The 22,352-nt window shown below is 36.4% G+C and overlaps 1 pseudogene; it reads left to right on the top strand.

The window, feature by feature from the left end:
• Positions 1-243: 243 nt before the first annotated feature.
• LOC138698949 (putative nuclease HARBI1) lies at positions 244-19,597 on the top strand (annotated as a pseudogene).
• Positions 19,598-22,352: the final 2,755 nt, after the last annotated feature.

The following is a 22,352-nucleotide window of genomic DNA, read 5'->3' as shown; positions in this document are numbered from 1 at the left end:
GGCGCCCCAAACTATCACACTAGCGTTTCTCCGCCATGCTGCTCAACAATGCAAGCTCTCAGATTGTGTTCACCACGGTAGGGTCTAACATGTATGCAACCATCATTGTAGGACAAGTAGGACTAGCATGACTTGTCCGAAAACACTACATTTTGCTACTCAGCACGCCAGTGACGGTGTTCACGTGCCCATTATAGTCTGAGACGTTGGTGGTTTCTGGACAATGGAAGCCGACGCAACGGCATGCGAGCCACTAGTCCATCCCTCAAAAGACGGCGACGAACGACGGCAGATAAACCAACACACGATGCAGTACTCCAACGTCGATTCAACATTGTGGATGAAGCTGTACGGTCCGTCATGGCCAAGAGGATAAGATGGCAGTCATCCCGTGCTGTGGTCACATTACGTGGTCCAGTATCCGCTCGTCTATGCGTACGACCCTCTTCTACCCACTGGTTCCACACACTCATCACTGTCATAGCAGCATGCCCTGTACGAGCCGAAATATCACGGTATGACAAACCTGCTTACTGGAGAACAATCATTCCCCCCCGAACTCATTCACGTTCTGATATTGAGGCCTTCCTCGCCGACGAGGCATACCTACACTAGATTCATGTTTCCACTTCCTTTGGAAGCTCTGCACTGACTGAGCAAGTCATAACATTGACCATGCTGGCGAAACAAGAGATGGCCTATGGCCTATGTGTACGCCATTTCTATGGAAATGTAATCAATTATTGATGGTACACTGTTCTACACATCTCCCGAGATTGGAGTCGTTCGGGCCATTCTTTCTGGGTGTTGTTTTTCACAAACAGTATTGTAATAAATAATATATTAAATACAGCGTAATTTCCACAATCGTCGCAGAATTCAGAGTTGAGGGCGTGGACAGGGAATTAACATTACCAGTCAGAGCGCGCAACCTTTTCGAAATGTTGTCCTAAACAGCTGATAGACCGATCGTATGGCCATGAAAATTGGCAGAGGACATCTCTACACCATGAACAATTTTTTAAAGATAAAAACAAAAAATCAATATTTTTGACCAAAAATGACAAAATTTCATATCAGTGTATCCTTAAAATGACGCAGTGTTTTCAAATGCAGATTTCAACAGCGATGGAAAGAAAGTGATAGAATGAAACTATGTTTCTAACAATAAATTCCAACTGGCTAGAAAACAAGTTACATTTTTCTGATGAAGTTTGTAAAGCTGCATCCCAAAATTTTAAAACGGTCAGTTCACTTCCGTCCACTTCTAAACGTGGAAGACCTAGAAAACTCTTTGAAGAAAGAGAAATGAAAACTAAACAGAAAAGGTTGGAAGCTTTAGTTAAAGAGCGATAGCAATAAGAATTAATAGTGGCTGCTCAGATCTCACCTCGAGCTTCCGGTAAATGGGACGCAGCAAAAATTATTAAGGACATTATCGAAACTACTTGTCACAGAGCCACTATATACAGAGTCATCCCACCCATTATCCATTCTATATTCTCCAGAAGAAGCTTTGTCATTTCTTGTAGACAATTTATCTAAAATCCAATACAGTAATATACGCATGGGAGGTAAGCAGAAGCACAGTAGCATATATCCATCATACAATACTATCAGGGAAGCAAAATTAAGATGTTATCCACAAAAAGAAAATATGAAAATTACAGAATATTCCGCCGAAATTACAGAATATTACAGTCATTGTTAGATCATGTAATTGAACGACTTGTGAAGATAAATGCAAACAAGTCGAAGAGGGAAGGAAAATAAAGCAGGTAAAAGTACGAATTCTAAATGAGGCAGTAGAACAAATGGACAGCTTCAAATACTTGGGGTGTACTATAAGCAGTAACATAAGCTGCTGCCAGGAAGTCAAAATGAGTATAGCAATGGCAAAAGAAGCTTTTAATAGAAAAAAGGAGCATCTTCTGCGGAACTCTGGAAAAAGAACTAAGGAAGAGACTAGTGAAGTGCTTTGTATGTAGCAGAAACATGGATATTACGACGAAATGAAGAGAAACGACTAGAAAAGCTTTTGAAGTGTGAATGGAGAGTGTGAAATGGACAGACACAATAACAAACGAAGCTGTGTTGGAAAGAGTGGGTGAAGAAAGAATGATGGTGAAACTGATCAGAAAGTGAAAAAGGAATTGCTTGGTTCACTGGCTGAGAAGAAACTGCCTATTGAAGGATGATCTGAAAGAATGGTAAACGGGAGAAGAGTTATCTTGCCAATGGAATATTATCAGAAGAGGCCCTAGAGGAAAGAAATAAACACGTAAGAAACTACAGGGAAAGCCATGCCAAAAAGTTTTCTCGTAGAGCTACTGTTTTTAATATCTTACTCGTAACTTCGGATCCTGTGATTGCTCAGTTGAGTGCAGCATCGAGGAATGAAAAGAAGAGATAATTAATTATTCTTAGATGTTCGTTGTTTGCTCATGCAACGAAGAGTAACTGGAGCTTCTTATGAAAATGAAGGTAACATCCGAGGTGGCGATGATGATGATGATATGACACGAAGGTGGTGATAATTCTATAGATAACTCTAGTGTCTCATCAAACGCTGATTACATTTCCGAATAGGTAAGCTCTAATATTACTAAAATATTTCTTTGTGGTACCTAACCACCACTGAGTTCATGGGCATTCTTTTGATTTTTATGTTATCTATTATGTTTAATTTTCCATATTTAATCATTTTGTCGCCTACTGAGATAACAGTTTATGTAAACTAATTTTTTCCCGCTAGAATTGCATTCTGGCCCACTGTGCGTGGGTTCGATTCCTGCTTGGGCTGATTACCTGCTTGGGTTTTTTTTCCAAGGTTTTCCCCAACCGTAAGGTGAATGCCAGGTAATCTATGGCGAGTCCTCAACCTAATCTCGCCAAATACCATCTCACTATCACCAAACCCATGGACGCTAAATAACCTAGTAGTTGATACAGCGTCGCTAAATAACCAAGTAAAAGAAAAAATGAATCCGTTAAAACAATTAGAGATTTTCTTTCCGAAAATACTGATGTTCACCTTGAAATCGGTTCTTTTGAAAAATTTTGAATGAGCTATCTACGCGTATGTAGGTAACTTACACCTGCGAATTAGACTGTACACGAATGAGCGAAGAATGTGAGCTTACCGTTTCTTTTGTGGGTCATTGGTTAGCGTCTTGCATACGCTAAAGAAGCAGTCACGATTATTTATTTTATACAGAGTGGCCATAAAATCTTTACAACATTTCGAAACTTTATTACAAAGAAACTAAATCCTACATTTACAGCTGTAGGCCTATGGATTGCGGCAAGAGAAATACAAACTCATAAAGTTTTGTTACAATGTAAGTATACTTCTACATGTGCACCTCTTAACCCCCACAGAATGTCTAAGCGGTATTCAATTTCGCGCCATATTTTGTGCAAAATTCATTGGGTGACACTAGCAAGAGTTTCAGTTACCTTCTTCTCAGTGTGTCCAGATCGGGTACACATGTTGCATAAACTCTGTCCTTGACATAACCCCACAGGAAAAGTCTAGGGAGTTATGCCCGGCGATCGTGGTGGCAGGATGTAGGACCGTCACGCCCAATCCACCTGTCAGGAAATGTCTCATTCAGGAACTTTCCAGGAACTTTCGAATTAGTAATTCCCAATGTAGTGGTGTGCCGTCTTGCTGGAAAATCACCAGGGGTTGCACGTGATTAAGTTCAAGTGCCAAATAATATTGCATCAAATCTAGGTAAATGTCAGTTGTTATTGTATGCTCGGCAAAAAGAAAAAGATCCAATGACTTTGACATGCATCAAGATGCAACAGACATTCGATTTAGGGCTATCCCTCTCATGTTCTATGACAAAATGTGGATTCTCTGATCTTCATAACCACACATAGGGCCAGTTCACTTTTCCCGAAATGTAGAAAGTAGACTCGTCTGAAAAACACACACGCTGCAGCTACTCATTGTGAACTTTGAGCTCTTGCAAATTTTAATTTTGTCTTTCTTCTGCCACAAACCATACGGTTATAACTACTGTATAATAGTTTATTTGCATTAAACATTAAAACTTCATGGCCACGCTGTAATCCATCTACTTTGCTGTATCCAGATCTTCCTATTTAATTCGACCTACAAGTTTGACGCGGTAGTGGTGGTGGTCCCAACATATAGGGTCCTCATGACACTTATCTCAACCTAAAACAACAAAGGATATGATACTATGACAAAATACACGTATAAACAAATTTATGGAATGAATAGTATACCATTGACCATTGGATTTTGAGTGAAACTCATTCATGGGCACGATTTTTTTTAAAAAATCTATGTTACAGGACTTCCGGATTTACTTTTATTCTGTAGGAAACCGTGCTAAGTATTTTATTAGCGATTGGAACAGGTGGGAAATTTTCCATCTCACATCACTCTTTATATAGTTTAGGAACCTCCTATCTGCTTGCTCGGTGCCTATAAACTTCTCTGTTATAGAAATGCATGAATAAATTAGGACTTTGTTATCGCGGCACTTCTCTGTATAACACGTTATGAGGTGAGTTTAAAAACACATACACTATCCTATTAATTTGTAGATATAGCTGCCGTCACCAGAATCACATCATAACAAAATATATAAACATTTGTGACATGGATGACAATCGGCCAATAAATTTTGGCCGGTATTCTCTTGTTCATGGACACGATTCCTTTGTGTGCCGAAATTGATGACAATAGGCTTATTTTTATTCATAGCAAGCCATGCTAAGAATTTTCCGTCTCGCATCACTTTTTGCATTGCTTAGAGCCCGTCCTATCAGCTTGCTCGGTGTCGATAAACTTCACTGTTTATAGAAATCCATTAATTGGGACTTTGTTATCGCAGCGACTTGTCTGTATAACACGTTATGAGGTGAGATTAAACACTCAGAATATTGAATTGCAGACCTCACTGCCATTACCAGAAGCTTTTGTCTCACCTTGCATTGTGCCACATCTCGCGTATCCCTAGCAACGCTTTCATCGCTCGATATGGTCTGCACGAACACGCTTCATAAAATGTAGCTCAATGCTGCAAATTTCAGCAGTTGCTGATTTGTTTTTATGACATTGACAGAGGTCAAGAGAGGCGTCGATAGCGGGGTCTTTAGTCTGACGTTGCTTCGCAAGCTCGCTGACGCAACGGGAGAGCTTAACCGCGAGATTAGTTGTCAATAAGCGCCAGTCATGTTTGATTAATGCGACGCTATAATGTGAACATATGACAAACAAACAGCAGACAATTTCAATTCAGAATAGCAGAAGTGGCACAAACACCAAGCCGTTCTAGTACGATAGCAGAAACAATTTATTTGTAACTGTCGTAAGCCAGTAAGAACGTACACATCAATCCGCTTCAGTTTCTGTGAACGCATATTCGGCGTATCGGAATCTGATCCTGGTCCAAGAGAACAGATTGCCAGTTACAATTTGTTGTTGTTGTAGTGGTGGTGGTGGTGGTGATGGTAGTGGTAATGATGATGGTAATCAGTAGCGCCAACATTTGAAAAGCATTAGGTGGGCTCAAAAAGTTCACCATATATATATATATATATATATATATATATATATATATATATATATATATATACAGTTACGCTCTTGAATGTTCGGCCACTTAGGTTTGTAACAAAATCAATGTTTATTCTGATTATCTTAATGACAAATATAAACCACAAAAAATATAAAGTCAACAATTCCTCTTTCAAGATACTACTAAAAAATAATCAGTCTATTCTTCATTATAAAGCATAAAAATAAATTCATAACAAAAAATAATTGACAATTATCACAGTCACTTTAATATTCGGCCACTTCAACTTTTAACTAAATTCATCCTCAGTAGAAACTAAAGAAATAACATTTAGTGATCTGTAGCATATCCCCTTCTTCTTAAAACCTCTCTCAAGCGTTGTGGCATATTAGAAATGTATTTCTTAATGTTTTCAGTGGGTATTTTAGCCCATTCCTTCTTTATTTTTCTTCTAATTCACCTTTTGATTTTGAAGTTGTTTTTCGTGTTCTTGATTTCAGCTCAGCCCAGATATTTTTATTTGGGGTTCAGATCAGGGCTTTGGGGAGGGATGTCAATAACTTTGAGACAATTATACAGGAGCCAGTTCCTCATAAGATAGGACTTGTGGTTAGGGTCGTTATTCTGATAAAATTTAAATATGTCCCTTATCCCAATTTGTCTGCACGTGTGTATAAGTGTTTCTTCAATATATGAAGATAGTTTTCCTTCTTCATTATCCTCTCGATTTGTGTCATCTTTACAATCCCAGCGGCAGAGATGCAATCTCAGATCATGATTCTGTATCCTCCATATTTCACAGTGGGCTGCAAATTCTTCATTTCAAGTTCTTCGTTTGGCTTCCGCCACACATTTATCTTGCCAACTGAATCAAAAATATAAACTTGCTCTCGTCTGAAAAAAATTACGCCATTCCACCAATAGCAAACTACAGCCTTTTTTTCTGTTCACCTCACTAATGAAGGCAGGGGCGGCTCGTCCATAAGAGCTGCGGAGCTGCAGCACTCCTACTTTGACAGGAAAATAAAAATAATATTTATTTTAATTTGTAGAAGAATTGTTACAACGTTTATTGGTAAATTGCTTTATATTTCATCTGGCCGGGAATATGTACTATTACTTTATGCATAATCTTTTTGCGCGTCGACTGTAATGGAATGGACACTGCATTCAGCCGTCTTGGAATCTGGAGAGCGGGACAGCTCACAGTGAGTGTGTCTTGCACGGTCAGGGGGTAGAAAGGTGAAGGGAGACAGATGTAAAATGCCGCTGTTTAAAACCCATATTTCGCTGCAGTGGCTTGCAGAGCCAGGCCACAAGGGAAGACCTTTACTTCCCTCGCACACCGCTATTATAATGCTACATCAAATGGATTCTGTATTTCCTTGAAACTAAATGGCAAAATTTTTATTTTCTCTTCACATACTTATTATTGTAGAATCTTATCGAGTTAATGTAATGAAATTAGTGTTCTTTTTTGCCTTATTATTAAGTATATATCCAGCCTCCAGCAGAACCTAATATTTGCCTTAACTTAAAATGATTGCATGAGTAGAATCCTTTTGATATAGCACGTAGCTCACACCTGTGGAGTAACGGTCAGCGCGTCTGGCCGGGTTCGAATTCCGGTCGGGGCAAGTTACCTGATTGAGGTTTTCTTCGGAGTTTTCCCTCAACCAAATACGAGCAAACTGGGTAACTTTCGGTGCTGGACCCCGGATTCATTTCACCGGCATTATCACCTTCATTTCATTCAGACGCTAAATAACCTGAGATGTTGATACAGCGTCGTAAAATAACCCAATAAAATAAATAAGACATAGCGCGTAAAATACGAGAGAGACTTCTTTTCCAGTTTCAGAAAATTATTGACCATCAGTATATCCGAGTATTGCTTTGGTGTGACATCTTAGTACCGTAACTTAACCAGTACAAATGTGAAAGTATGAGTGTGTGTGAATTACAGAATATTAATTTTATTTTTCTCAACTTTCCCTTGCGGAGATGATTGATGTGAAATTAAAGGGTCGTCCGTTACCCGATTTAAATCTTCCTCAAGCTTCATCCAGCTGAAATAGTGCATATGTAAGGAAGTTTAACAATGAAATTTACGCTAAGCATTTGTGGTTACGTAGATGTGAACAAAAAAATCTGTATTTTGTTTCCTTGCCTCCTCTTTGGTGGTGATACTGCATGGACTAGGGGTGGTGTGACAGATTTAGGACATCTGCCCCTAAAAATTAAAAAGCACGAATCTTCGCAGTCTCACCTGAAAAATGTTGTTTCATTGGCTATGTTAGGCGAAACTAATATTGCTGCGCAATTAAGTGAAGCAAACAGAACAAACATTCTCAAACGTAAGGAAGAAGTGAGAAAAAATGGTGAAATTATTTTAAAAAATATTGATTGTATCAAATTTTGTGGCCAATATGAACTTCCCCTTAGGGGACATGATGAAAAAACGATTCGAAGAACCCTGGTGTATTTCGTAGGTTGCTACAGTTCGTGAGTGATCTAAACGAGCCTCTCAAAAATCATTGAAACATGCCACTGTTTAAAGGTAATTCTAAAACAATTCAGAATGAACTGTTAGATTGCATGTTGAGTGTCTGCCGATCTGAAATTTAGACTGAAACCGATGGTATTACTTTTTTTTTTTTTTTAGCGATTGTGGCAAATGATGTCACAGACGTCTCCCAACTAAGTCAAGAAGTTTTGGTTTTTCGATATGTAGTGCATTTATTTTGTCCTATACTTATTAGTAATGATATCAAGAAGTGAAATTTGTATGTACCAAAATCTACTGCAGCTCCCCCAATCCACAAGTTCACGAGTCGCCACTGAATGAAGGACTTTTTTCTTGCCACTCTGCCATTGAACTCAGCTTTTCTTATTACCTCTCTGACAGTTTCTGGGTGGACACATTTCCTACTCTCTTCAAATAGTTCACCTGTTAATTTTGGGGCACTTAGTCTCGGGTTGTTCTTTATTTTCCGAATTATTATTCTTTCTTCCCAATCAGTCAGTATTATTGGTTGTCTTTTTTGGGGTATTGACTCTAATCTATATTCCTCCTTACATCTCATTATTAAGTCCTCAATATTATGCTTCTCGGTATATTTAATATTTTACTGATTTCTCTTTCAGATTTTCCCTTTGCATGATGGAAAATTGCGAGTTGTCTCTGTTCAAATGTTGTATTCCTACCTTTACGCCCCATACTGTAGCGGCAGATGCTTCAGAACACATGCAGGCAGAACAGCAAGAACAGAAACACTGTGCCTACTGAGGCAGCAACCCCTTGCTCAGATAAACAAACGAAGTGGTCGAATATTAAAGTGACGCGATCTTATGCCCGTTAATAAAAATATATTTTTAATTCACTTGCATAATGGTCTGAAAATTTGTGTAATTGATATAATCAATTTTTATTTTAGACTTACTACAATTTCTACTGCATAATAAAGACAACAAAACTTGAAAAAAGAATCTGCCCCAATATTAAAGTGAGTAACTGTATATATATATATATATATATATATAATAAAAAATGCAACAGGATCCTTTACAACAAGCCAATAACGGAATATCATTTATGAGGAAAGAGATCAGAGCAATAATAATAATAATAATAATAATAATATTTATTAATTCTATACACTTGAGCTACATTAGGCATTGCAGCCCGAAAGAGCAGAAGCTCGTGTTCGGGCGCAGTTCAGATCAGTTATACAAAATATATCACAAAATTAAGAGAGTTCATTTAGCACAATCACATTAATAAATGGTAAAATACATACAGCATGTAATAACAGGGTCTATATACAAATAGAAAATACAGAAGTACATGAATATTAGAGTAACAATTTTTAACTCAATTAGCTTAAACAATTAAATAATTAATCTGATTTGTTTCTTAAATCTATGTGTGTTAAGTGTACTTAGCTCAGGGTAAGCTCTAATTAATGTATTATATATTTTGGGTCCAAAATTTCTGCTGTGTTTTAATCCAGCAGTTGTGTGGCATTTGGGAGTATTTAGAAAGAAACTGTAGTTTTGTCTCGTCTGGTATTCATGAGGATCAAATTTAAATTTATTGTGGTTTTTATGGAAGTAAATCAGCAATTTTTGTTTATAAATTTGTTCTAGATTTGATACGCCAAATTCCTGAAAAATTAATTTTGTTGGGTAATCAAAAGGTTTATATAGACAAATTTTGATAATTCTTTTTTGGAGCAGATTTAAAGAACGGAGAGTCGATTTTGCCATTCCTCCCCAACCTAAAATACCATACTGAATTATTGATTGAAACAGAGCTAAGTACACAGTACGCAGAACATAAACAGGTAAATAAGAGCGTAGAATGGAAAATTTGTGGATTGTTTTACGCAATCTGTTACACAGAAAGGAGATATGCTTGTCCCATTTTAAATGTTGGTCAATAATAATGCCTAAATATTTAACTTGTGAGGATATACTCAAAGCGTTACATGAGCAAGTAGGTAGGTTACAATCATGTATAGTTATACTTATATTATTATTTATTTCTAGTTGTTCAACGCCATGTGATGTTAATGAAAATGGTATTAATTTTGTTTTAGAAACGTTCAAAGAAAGTAAGTGAGCATCCAGCCATTCTTTAATAATATTAATACCACTGTTAGAATTTTGATAAGTTTCATTCCAACTCGAACCGCTAAATATAACCACAGTATCATCAGCATAAGAATACAGAGTACCAGAATATTTCTCTATGTCAATTTCAAGTAAATCGTTGATATATATTAAATGTTATCCTAAATACGCTCACAAGATTCCAGATTTTAATTCTCCTAAAGCATATTCTGCTAAATGGCCGCTGGATTCCAAGAAAAATAATGACATAATGAAACTGGCACAGAAATACATACTACCTGTGCCTATAAGTTGGTACAATGGTCTTATGTATCATTATATATACAGGGTATTTAAAAAATACGGGGCATAATTTCAGATATGTATTTCCCACATGTAAACAATCAAAATAGTTCATTACAACATGTGTCCGGAAATGCTTTATTTCCAAGTTATGGCCTTCACAACATTGAAATTCACCGGAACGTTTTTCTTTCCGCAGGTCGTTGCCGTCAAAGGAGACATTAAGAGGGCACTCTGACAGTTCATTCCGAGAAGAAGGTTACATTCAGTGTTGTGTAGGCGTTAGACTGTGCTACATGTATTCAAATCAAGAGCTGGCAGAGATACACTTCATGTACGGTAAGGCGGACGGCAATGCTGCGCTGGCTCGTCGTTTGTACCAGGAGAGGTACCCACAGCGACAATGTCCAGATCGGAAGACATTTGTACGTCTCCATTACCGTCTGTGCGAGTATGGAAAATTTAACTCTCCTGGTTTGGGAAGGGGACGACCAAGATCTACAACTCCAGAAGTACAGGAGGAGATTCTGGAGGCTGTGAACATGACTCCTTCTATCAGCACACGAAGGTTAGCGTTGCAAGTCAGTGTTCCTCATACAACTGTCTGGAGACTGTTGAAAGAGTATCAATTGTATCCTTATCATTTGCAACGTGTACAGGCCCTGTCACCAGCTGATTACCCTGCACGAGTTAGGTTCTGTCAGTGGTTCTTGCAGCAGTGTGGTGTAAATCCGAACTTTCCTGCCTTAGTATTATTTACAGATGAAGCACAGTTCACACGAGATGGCATAACAAATTTCCACAATCAGCATGTATGGGCGTATGAAAACCCACGTGCAACTGTTCCATCTCATCATCAGGTGCGGTTCTCCCTCAACATGTGGGCCGGTATCATTGGTGATCGATTAGTTGGACCCCATGTACTTGTAAACAGACTTACGGGGCAGGCGTACACAAACTTCCTGGAAAACACCATACCTCATGTTTTAGAAGACACTCCACTGATCAATCGTCAACACATTCACTTCTTGCATGATGGCGCTCCCACACACTTCAGTCGTACGGCTCGCGGTACTTGGATCGAAGGTTTCCTGATCGATGGATAGGTAGAGGTGGCCCAATTGCTTGGCCTCCACGCTCACCTGTTCTGAACCCTCTCGATTTCTACTTGTGGAGCCATTTAAAATCACTGGTTTATTCGTCTCCGGTGCCTGATTTGGAATCCCTTCGGAATCGAATTGTGGCATGTTCTGAGGACATACGCAATACTCCTGGAATTTGGGATCGTGTTCGCAGGTCAATGAGACATCGATGTGAGGTCTGTATTCAAGCAGGAGGTGGACATTTTGAACATCTTCTGTAATGACAACGACCTGCGGAAAGAAAAACGTTCCTTTGAATTTCAATGCTGTGAAGGCCATAACTCGGAAATGAAGCATTTCCGGACACATGTCGTAATGAACTATTGTGATTGTCTACATGTGGGAAATACATACCTGAAATTATGCCCCGTATTTTTGAAACACTCGGTATATATCACAAATCTCTCCCTTCCATGTATCATTATCATAATTTTCTTTATATTAATGTCACTACGGATAATACATATAATATAGAATGCCAAAAATAACAAAATCGAGATCTCAAAACGTTGTTGAAATCATGTGATTAGTTTAAAGTCCGGGGTTATGTTCCGTTTACTTTTATCCAACACTGTTTTGTACTTTTTAATACCAATTTCATCCACCAATAAAAATTCTTTATCCATACTAGTAACTACATAAAAAATTTTAGAATTTTCTTATGCGTAGCTGTTCTGCATAATTGCCCTATTGTAATAATTAAATATAACGTTATTATGCAAACACTTTTATTTGGGGATTTGACTTCTTTCTAAAATGAAAATGTACAGGGACATCATTTTATTTTTACTTCAATTTTTATTGTACCTGAGTTTTTGAATGTACTTCACTCCCACTCCTTCTACTAATGAAATTGAACCGTCTTCCACACAGAACCAAGACCGCATATACAGTCATAGTAGCCTTACGGTCATAGTAAACAGTACTTACTTACTTACTTACTGGCTTTTAAGGAACCCGGAGGTTCATTGCCGCCCTCACATAAACCCGCCATTGCTCTCTATCCTGAGCAAGATGAATCCAGTCTCTACCATCATATCCCACCTCCCTCAAATCCATTTTAATATTATCTTCCCATCTACGTCTCGGCCTCCCCAAAGGTCTTTTTCCCTCCGGCCTCCGAACTAACACTCTATATTTATGCATTTCTGGATTCGCCCATACGTGCTACATGTCCTGCCCATCTCAAATGTCTGGATTTAATGTTCCTAATTAACATTAATATACATACTTCAATAGTAAAATTTAAAAATAAAGTAAGTTAAAGTGTCTTGATTTTGTGATTATATACATTTTAGAGAATGCTTTTTTGTGTAATTCAGAAGACTACCGTACTCGTATTAGAGAGCTGCAAAATAGCTCTTACAACTGGTTAAATGCGACCGGTTAGAGGACATCCGTCAAGGTCGGGCATCCGACCGAATATTCGATTTTCAACCTGTCACCCCTTATGTTTTGCAGATTAGACAGAACGCCAGGCGCACTTCATCATACATGAGCCCGACATTTTCTGAGTATACGAACGGAGTAACAATTGAAGGAAATTTACTTTGTCTTATTAAAAATGTGTTTGCTTGATATAAGTCTTTAATTATTGATTAGACATTTTAATACATTTATCTTCATAACTAGTACATAAATGAACAAATAGACACTGGCAACAAGAAAGGAAATAAGTGCAATGCAGAATATGAAGTCTGATGCGTAAAGAAATGCAATAATAAAATAAATTACAATTACTTACTTAAGAGAAGAGCAAATAAGTACAAACAGTAGGCCTAAAATCAAGTGTAATATTTACATTTTAAACTCCAAATGCATATCTCTAGAACAGTAGCTGTTAATATATTATAATGCCTTTTAATTACTGTAAAGAGCTGCATCATTATTATTTCATTAATAAATCATATTTAAGAAGATAGAGTGTTATTAACAAAACGAAAACTACTCTGAAGCTCAAATACGTTTACGAAGAATATTGTAACTTCTTCATGGCTCAATGTGGTATGCCTTTGTCGTCCACCCACAAAGAGTGAGAAACAACTCGAATATTTGATAAACCGAACCTGAGACACTTCGCGAGAGGGGAAAGCTTTGCATACCGACTATAGCGCCAGGCGTTTAATAGCAATATATAATTTCTCTTTTCGTAACCGGTTATGCACGACTCTGTTCCTTATATGTTCCAAATACACAGCGCACAGTGAATTATTTGCGTTGTGTGTCTTTTGAATAGTAGTAGTAGTAGTAATAATAATAATAATAATAATAATAATAATAATAATAATAATAATAATAATAATAATATATGTAATAATCTCTATGTTGTGATCAAAACTTTATTAATTGAAAACATTATCCAGAAAGAGGCGGATTTTAAGAAAGCAAAACCAATCATTATACGTTGTGGAGTTTCTCAAGGTTCTCCTTTGTCTCCCATATTGTTCAACTTAGCCTTAGATGGTGTAACTCAAAATCTGACAGGTCCTGATATCTTAAAAGCATACGGATACAACCTATCTGAAGAACTTCCTAATTTATCTGCCCTTACATTTGCTGATGATTTGCCATTAATAAGTTGTTCTGAAAAACATGCTACCTCATTAGTCAACCAAGCTAAAAGCAGTCTTGCCACTATTGGTCTTCAAATTAATCCCGATAAAAGCAAATGTGTTATTCTACGAAAAGGCTTCTTATCCAGTGGACAAATAGTCTTTCTACAGGGTTCAGCTATTTCATCACTTCAAAATGAAAAAGAGCAAATCTGATATTTAGATGTAGACTTTAATGATGAAATCTGTTTTGATAAAAGGGAATTATTTTCATCTCTGGCTTCAGATCTGCATTATTTGACACAATCACAATTACAGAACAAAAGATCAAGATTATATGGCAAGACTCGTCTAGCCCCTACAACCCCTATAATGCGCGCCTCTAATCCAGATCTCTATAACATTTTAAGAGATACTGATAAACTTATAAGAAGTGCTATAAAGGAAATAATGATGCTTCATGATGACACCCCTAAAGCGAAGATCTACGCTTCTGGAAAACTTCGAAGGCTTGGTATCATTCGAGCGGAGTGAGAAGCTAGCATTCAACATTTTAATACATGCACTCAACTTTTATGTATAAAATATGACATCTATTTAAATTTTGTCAGGGATCTTAACAAAGAAAGACAATATGCTTTAACAAATCTGAATATCTCTGAAAATGAATTTCCGAACTTAAAGAAAGGATAGTAACTGAGAAAAATTCTAAGAAAAAAATCTTTTTCTTCATGGTGTCAACTGCCGTATAAGGGTAGAGGAGTCAGTTTTTATGCGGGAATGTTCTAAGACAAATTCCTGGATATTCAATAAAAAATGCCTGTCATCATCTGTATATATTAAGGCGGTGAAGATGTTATGCAACCTTTCTGCATTACGGTCAGTTCCAGGTAGAGCATTCAACACAACCCGTTGCCGCCACCCAGGCTGTGACGAGACTGAAACACTAGGACATGTGTTGGGTTTCTGCCGAAAGACTGAGTTATTGCGGAACAAGTGCCATCACAGGGTAAGGACAATACTTGCTGACATCCTAAGACAACAAGGATTAAAACTCATGGAGAAGTGCATTCATTGCATCTCGGAAGATGATTCAAGAAGAGGAGCAGTTATTGTTGTTATTGATAGAAAAAAGAACACAGGAACAATACTAGGTCCGACTCTCAGCTTTGAAAGAGATGCACAATAGCCAAAACTTACTGATGATGAAAAGAGGATCATCTATGAACCTAGAATCCCTTATTTTAGCAAGCAGTATAACATCATGGTTAATCGTTGGTCAGTACACAGACTTCTGTTTGGAGTTCGTGGTACCATCTCCAAATACATCTAAAACCTTTTAAAATCAAAGGGATTCATATTTTACAATGTTGAGAAAATCCTTAGAAAAATTCTAAAGAACTCAATTTAAATTTTGCAATTTCACCTCTATTTCAAGTAATACGATTCACTTTAATTTTCTTTTGAAATTTATTGTATGTATTTTCATTGCTTCATTGTAAATTTTTGTATTTGTATTCTGGATCCTTGTAGTCATCCTTATTGAAGGGCAGATGGTTTTATTTTATAAATCTGTTGTGTAATAATAATAATAATAATAATAATAATAATAATAATAATGATAATAATAATAATAATAATAATAATAATAATAAAGGCTATAAATAGAGACACTTGGCAATATAATAAAATAACTGCATTTTGTGAAAACATGTGCTGTTCTCGTGACAAGTTTTTAATATAAAAAATGTCTACCAACGTTTTACCGTTATTTATTTTTGCCTTTCTCATCTAATTGTAAACAAATACAGAATGGAATATCGAGGTAGGTATTATTTTGTATTTAATATTCAGTTTATTTTTCCAATAAGGAAACGTATATACTTTCGTCACCTGGTCAGATTCGTTCTTTATTTTTCTGAAGATTCTGAAATAAAATGAGAAGGCCTATAGAGCGGTATTCCTTCGTCATATGGTGAGCATGGCGCAATAGACTACCACAACTTCGGCAATGCCCGCAAGAGAGCATAAACTCAGTTCCAGAGAAAGGGAAATTTATCACAGTTATTCTTTCGGGAATCAGGCCTAGATCTGTTCAATTTGTATGCAACAACAGAATAATTATTTTCTTAGGACATAACAGAGCGCCGGTAATTTATACGCAGTATTAATATCTTTATTTTAAAATAAAGTAAAGTAAATTTATCTCTGCTACTGGCTATGGAGGCTTACAGGGTAGCGGAAAGTTAAGGCTCCCACCTTATACAGGCAATTGATTTAGTACCAGTAGAGGTGTCATTTTTACGTGATTGTGGCCTTTATCCCCAAAGAAATGCCTCTGATACTCGTTTGTGTCAGAGGCTGAGTAAACTTTAGGATCATAGCGCGGCCGCAAGGATTAGTCAATGGAGAAAATCCGTAACCCCATCGGGAATCAAACCCATAACTTGACACCTCTCACTAGCATATATACTTATTTCTGATGTATAATTTCAAGAATTGTCTGGCAGATGTATGATGTTGATGGAAGAGAAATTCTCAACATAGTGAATTCTGAATCTAGCAGCGCACTTTTTATGTCGCGTATAACGTAAAACGCATTACTCAGTGCGCTGCGTACCGTGTTCTCCTAGAAACTTCGAAAAACGCAGCAGATGTCGCAGACTCTCAACAGCTGTGATTGTACGAAGAGTATGAACTGAACTTCAAAATGAGTTGTGCATTAAAACGGAAAAAAACTGTGTTCGTTTTTGGTGTTACTTGACTTTGAAGATGTAGAAGAAGAAATCGATTACCTGGTTCATCATTATTGCATTAGGAGGTCTGTTAGTGAAGTATTTTTCCGTAGAGAAGAGGAGGGAGTTTTCAGAATACTGATCGAAAAACATCTACTAGACGATGAAGTGAAATTTAAAGCATATTTCAGATTCACCCGAGAACAGTTCTATTTCCTTGTGAACCTCATTCAAGATGATTTGTGTACTAAACCATGCAATAGAGTGAAAAAGCCTATCTCACCAGCCGAAAAACTTGCTCTAACTCTGAGGTATGTATTAGGAATGGTGTACATACAGAATGATTCATTATTTCACCTCTATAGTACGCACACAAAGTATTTACACGTAATAATCAATCACTCTGTATATTGTGTAGCTATAGCTTATATATTTTTAAAATGAATTTTGCATTTTTCGTACAACTACATAGGCCAAGTTTATTTATTAATCTTGTACATAAGACATTCAAGTTCAAAATTTCCAAAAATGTCCACTCATATCTTCAGAACATTCTACATTTGAGTTTGTAAACATTGTATTGTTGTCACAAGTAGATGACTCAAAAGTTCTGCTGGGTGAGTCTTGTGACTGCAAGCCTGCTGCTGACGGCTCACCAGTGCTGCAGTTCGAGTTGTAGAATGCGTTTGAGCTTGGTCTGGAGTTCTCCGAATCAAATGTGGAAGCATTTCCCACACGTATAGACCTGTAACTGCGGACTTCCATTTCAGTCACAAGACTAAACATTTTCATTTTTGCTTCAGTTCTGACTTCAGGATCAAATTTTTTCACAGTCGCAGCCATGGCTCTGAAGAAGAGATCAGTTTCGTCTTCTGCTTCAGGCTTCATAACTTTTTCCAAGTATTCTCTGGTCTGTAGTAGCTCTTGTTTTCTTTCATTAAGTAAGTTCACAATGTTGTTCTTTCTGACTTTTTTGGTTTTTATCTCAGACGTCTGGCAAGTTGAACGTTCTGGTAAATTTTCTTTCTTTCTTTTTTCTTGATTTTCAGATTCATGTCCTGTGCTCGTAGCATACGAATCGTAAGTTAATGGATCATCCGTTGCTTCGGAAGCAAGACCACAAATCGTTTCTTCCAGGTTTTCATTACTGTTTCCGCTTTCAGTTTGCGTATTTGAAAAACTTTCTCGTTCATCTTCCACTGTATCAAGGAATCTTAGCCTATCCCAATATGATGCCCTTTTCTTCGTAGCAGCGGACCCTGTTCCTGTATTCTTTTCTTGTTTCCGCTGTCTCTTGTAATGGTCCCTAATACTTTTCCATCGCATTTTGCATTGTCCATCTAAAAGAAAAAAATCAAGTTATATGTACGAGGATTTTCACATAAAATACACGGTACATAAATTAATGCTTTTCCATTGGGAAATTTCCTATTTAATTTTTTCTTTCCTTTCCAGATTTCTTGCAACTGGGGAGTCATTTCATTCATTGGCATTTTCATACCGCATATCTCCTTCTAGAATCTACACATTAATACCGCAAGTACTTCATGCGCTCAAAAGAAAACTGCTACCAAGATTTTTACCTAACCCTAATAAAATTGATTGGGAGACAAAAGCAGAAGAATTCTGGGATCGCTGGGATTTTCCTAATGTTGTTGCCGCACTCGATGGGAAGCATGTGAGAATTGTAGCACCTAACCAAACAGGGACTTTATTCTACAACTACAAAGGCTACTTCTCAATAGTCCTTCTCGCTATGGTAGATCCTAACTATAAGTTTCTTGTCGTCGATGTCGGTTCCTACGGAAAGGAAGGGGATGCTGGGATTTTTAATAAGTCTGAAATGGGTCAGCTGGTAAAAATGAGGTCAATATTTCCACCACCACGAATTTTACCGCAATGAATTTGTTGCCCCATGTTATACTAGGTGATGAAGCCTTCAGATTAGATGAACATATCATGAAACCTTACTGCAGACGACAAATATTGGAAGATGAAGAGAAAAGACATTTTAATTATCAATTCAGCAAAGCTAGAAGAGTTTCTGAAAACGCATTTGGCATTATGTGTTCTACGTTCAGAATTTTTTTCACGCCTATAAATGTCAAGCCTGAAACTAGATTTGATAGTTACAGTCTGCTGCTGTCTGCACAATTTACTGAGGGATGACTATATTGCTAAGCATCCATGTGATGGAGAGACTCAAGACATAATTGAGGAACTTCCAGCGGACAACATGATTCCCTTAGCTGGGACTGGCGGTTTCGCAAAATCTGAAGGTTTCGAAGTCAGAAGCAGATTTACTGAATACTTCAGCGGTAAATATTTCAAAACTAAAGCCTCGAGTAAAAGAAACGAAAGAAAATGAACATGAATGAGTGCATTGTTTGTAAAAGTAATTTTAAACAATGGCAAATTTAATTTTCTCATGTGTTTCATTATTTTGTTGTTCATTAATAATGTAATTATTCTAGTTCAAATTTAGATATAAGTTAGCTGTTGAAAGACTGGGTCAGTGATATGTAATAAGATTGCATTCTAGAAATTTCAATTCAATGTACTTGAAAATGTAAGATATTTTCTAAAATTCTAACGACTATAATAATAACTTAAAAATAATACATTCAATCAAAGAGCCGCAAATTATCCAACCTTTTTCTGATTATAATTACATAAAATATATTGATGTGAATTAAAATTATAGGCTACTTCATTTATAAAATAAGTTACCTGACTTATTCACCATGTTTCCAATCTCCTTCCAAATTAAGTCCTTCTTTAAGGTATTCTTGAACTCTACTTCCATCATATTCCATAAAACAGGATGTCCAGCAACCATCTCAATCAGCTGTTCGTCTTCTGCGGCTGAGAATCGAACTGAAGGGGGCGCCATTGTTAAAGAAACAATATGTATGAAACAAAAAACCGCACACAACTTCTCTATTACGCAGCGAACGACGTACTTGGATACGAATACCTTAAGACGCATGAGAAAAGTTTAAGACTTCATCAATTACTGATACATTCAAACATGCAATCCTCTTTATTTCACAATTGCTCACATCTACTGCTACTAACTTTTGTAGTGTACAATTTTCGTGTAAGATTTAAAATTATTGATCATTACTGATATAAAAAAGACACACAAATATGAATCAAATACTGTAAAAATATAAGAAACAATCGCCAATATTTAAGTTTGGTTTCGGTATTATTTTACTGACTTGAAAATTGAAGCAGTGAGATCAATAACCATTCAAGTCCATTTACAAAAGTTGTGAGAAAAATGCAAACAAAAACTTTTTTTTTTATTTCTTACCTGGCCTGATGGCCTTAACTACATCAGAATAAATAAATAAATAAATAAATAAATAAATAAATAAATAAATAAATAAATAAATAAATAAATAAATAAATAAATAAATAAATAAATAAATAAATAAATAAATAAATAAATAAATAAATAAATAAATAAATAAATAAATAAATAAATGAGTGGATGAATAAATAAATAAATAAATAAATAAATAAATAAATAAATAAATAAATAAATAAATAAATAAATAAATAAATAAATAAATAAATAAATACCTAATAATTATTTTTTGCACATAATATTTCTCGTTGTTTTAGAGATCAAGACAAAGTAGTATACCAACTTTTAAAGTCATAACACTTGTGGAAGTATCCAAAATTTAATTTCAAATTTGCAAAAAATGAATGGACAGAAGTGAACTTGAATGGTTATTGATCTCACAGCTTCAATTTTTTTTGCAGGTACTGTTGCGTCCAATTTTTTAAATGTTTTTCTGAGCGTCTCTCTCTCATATTATTTTACATCAAAGTAGTTTCTAACATAATTGCATTCTTTCACTCTTTATTCAAGTGTTTTCCTATACTAACAGTAAGAAGTGAAGTACAGCATTCAGTCATGACATACCGTTGTCTTCCGGTAGTTTATATAGATTACAATCATGCTCCAAGCTTTACCAAATAGCTCACTCAAATTTCTGTGCTTGAAATGTCAATCTTCAGAACATTGTTCCATGATAAACTTGTTTTTTGTTTAGTCAACTGTCCGATGACAGGTCTGAACCTCACAAGTGATACCAAAAAGCACCACTTATGAGGCAACTAGGCCAGGAGATAATGGGGTAGGGTGGCCAGTTCCTTTCTCTCTCTCCATTGTATGCATCGCCGATTAACTACATATGATAAATTTAACTTCCATAAAAGTGAGGGATACAATTTTGTGCTGGGAAGATATACAGTTGATATATTAAGCAATAAGTTAGCCTCGATAGCCAATATACAGGATGATTTCTTACTGGACAAAATGGCGGCTATTTATTTTAATGTCTGTGCTGAAATATTGTGAGAAAGTGAGAATAATAATAAATTAAAATACTAGATAAAGTCAACCCCATTACAGGCAAAATGAGTCCACAGGATAGCGGAAGGTTAAGGTTTCCATGTTTACAGACAATCGGCATTAATGGCAGTAGGGATGTCAATCGTATGTGCCCGCCGCCTTTACCTACAAAGAAATGCTCTTTGTACTCATTTCTGTTAGAGACCATGGTGTGGCCGAAAGAATTAAATCAATGGAGAAAATTCATGACCATATCGGGAATCGAATCCGTGACCTTCCGGTTTTGCAGCGTTACTCCGTAATCGCTACGCCATGCCACCGCGTCCAAATTAAAATAATTATGGAATTCATTACGGGTGAATTCTCAGACTTGTTTATAAACTAGCCAATAATAATAATAATAATAATAATAATAATAATAATAATAATAATAATAATAATAATAATAATAATAATAATAATAATAATAATAATAATAATAAGCTGCTGCTGCTGCCAGGAAGTCAAAACGAGGATAGCAATGGCAAAGGAAGCTTTTAATAGAAAAAGGAGAGTCTTCTGCGGACCTCAGGTAAAAGAACTAAGGAAGAGACTAGTGAAGTGCCTTATGTGGAGTGTAGCACTGTATGGAGCAGAAACATGGACATTACGATGAAGTGAGATGCGATTAGAAGCACTTGAAATGTGGATATAGAGAAGATTGGAGCTTGTGAAATGGACAGACAATATAAAACGAAGCTGTGTTGGAAAGAGTGGATGAAGAAAGAATGATGCTGAAATTGATCAGGAAGAGGAAAAGGAAGTGGCTGGGTCACTGGCTGAGAAGAAACTGCCTGCTGAAGGACGAACTGGAAGAAATGGTGGACGAGAGAAGAATTCGGGGCAAAAGAAGATATCATATAATAGACAACATTAAGATATATGGATCATATGCGGAGACAAAGAGGAAGACAGAAAATATGAAAGTGTAGAATGCTGGGTTTAGAGAGAAAAACCTGCCCTTGGGCAGAACACTATGAATGAAATAATAATAATAATAATAATAATAATAATAATAATAATAATAATAA

Source organism: Periplaneta americana, chromosome 4, assembly GCF_040183065.1.
Source record: "Periplaneta americana isolate PAMFEO1 chromosome 4, P.americana_PAMFEO1_priV1, whole genome shotgun sequence".
In the NCBI taxonomy this organism is placed as follows: domain Eukaryota; kingdom Metazoa; phylum Arthropoda; class Insecta; order Blattodea; family Blattidae; genus Periplaneta; species Periplaneta americana.
This window is presented reverse-complemented; position numbering and strand designations above follow the sequence as displayed.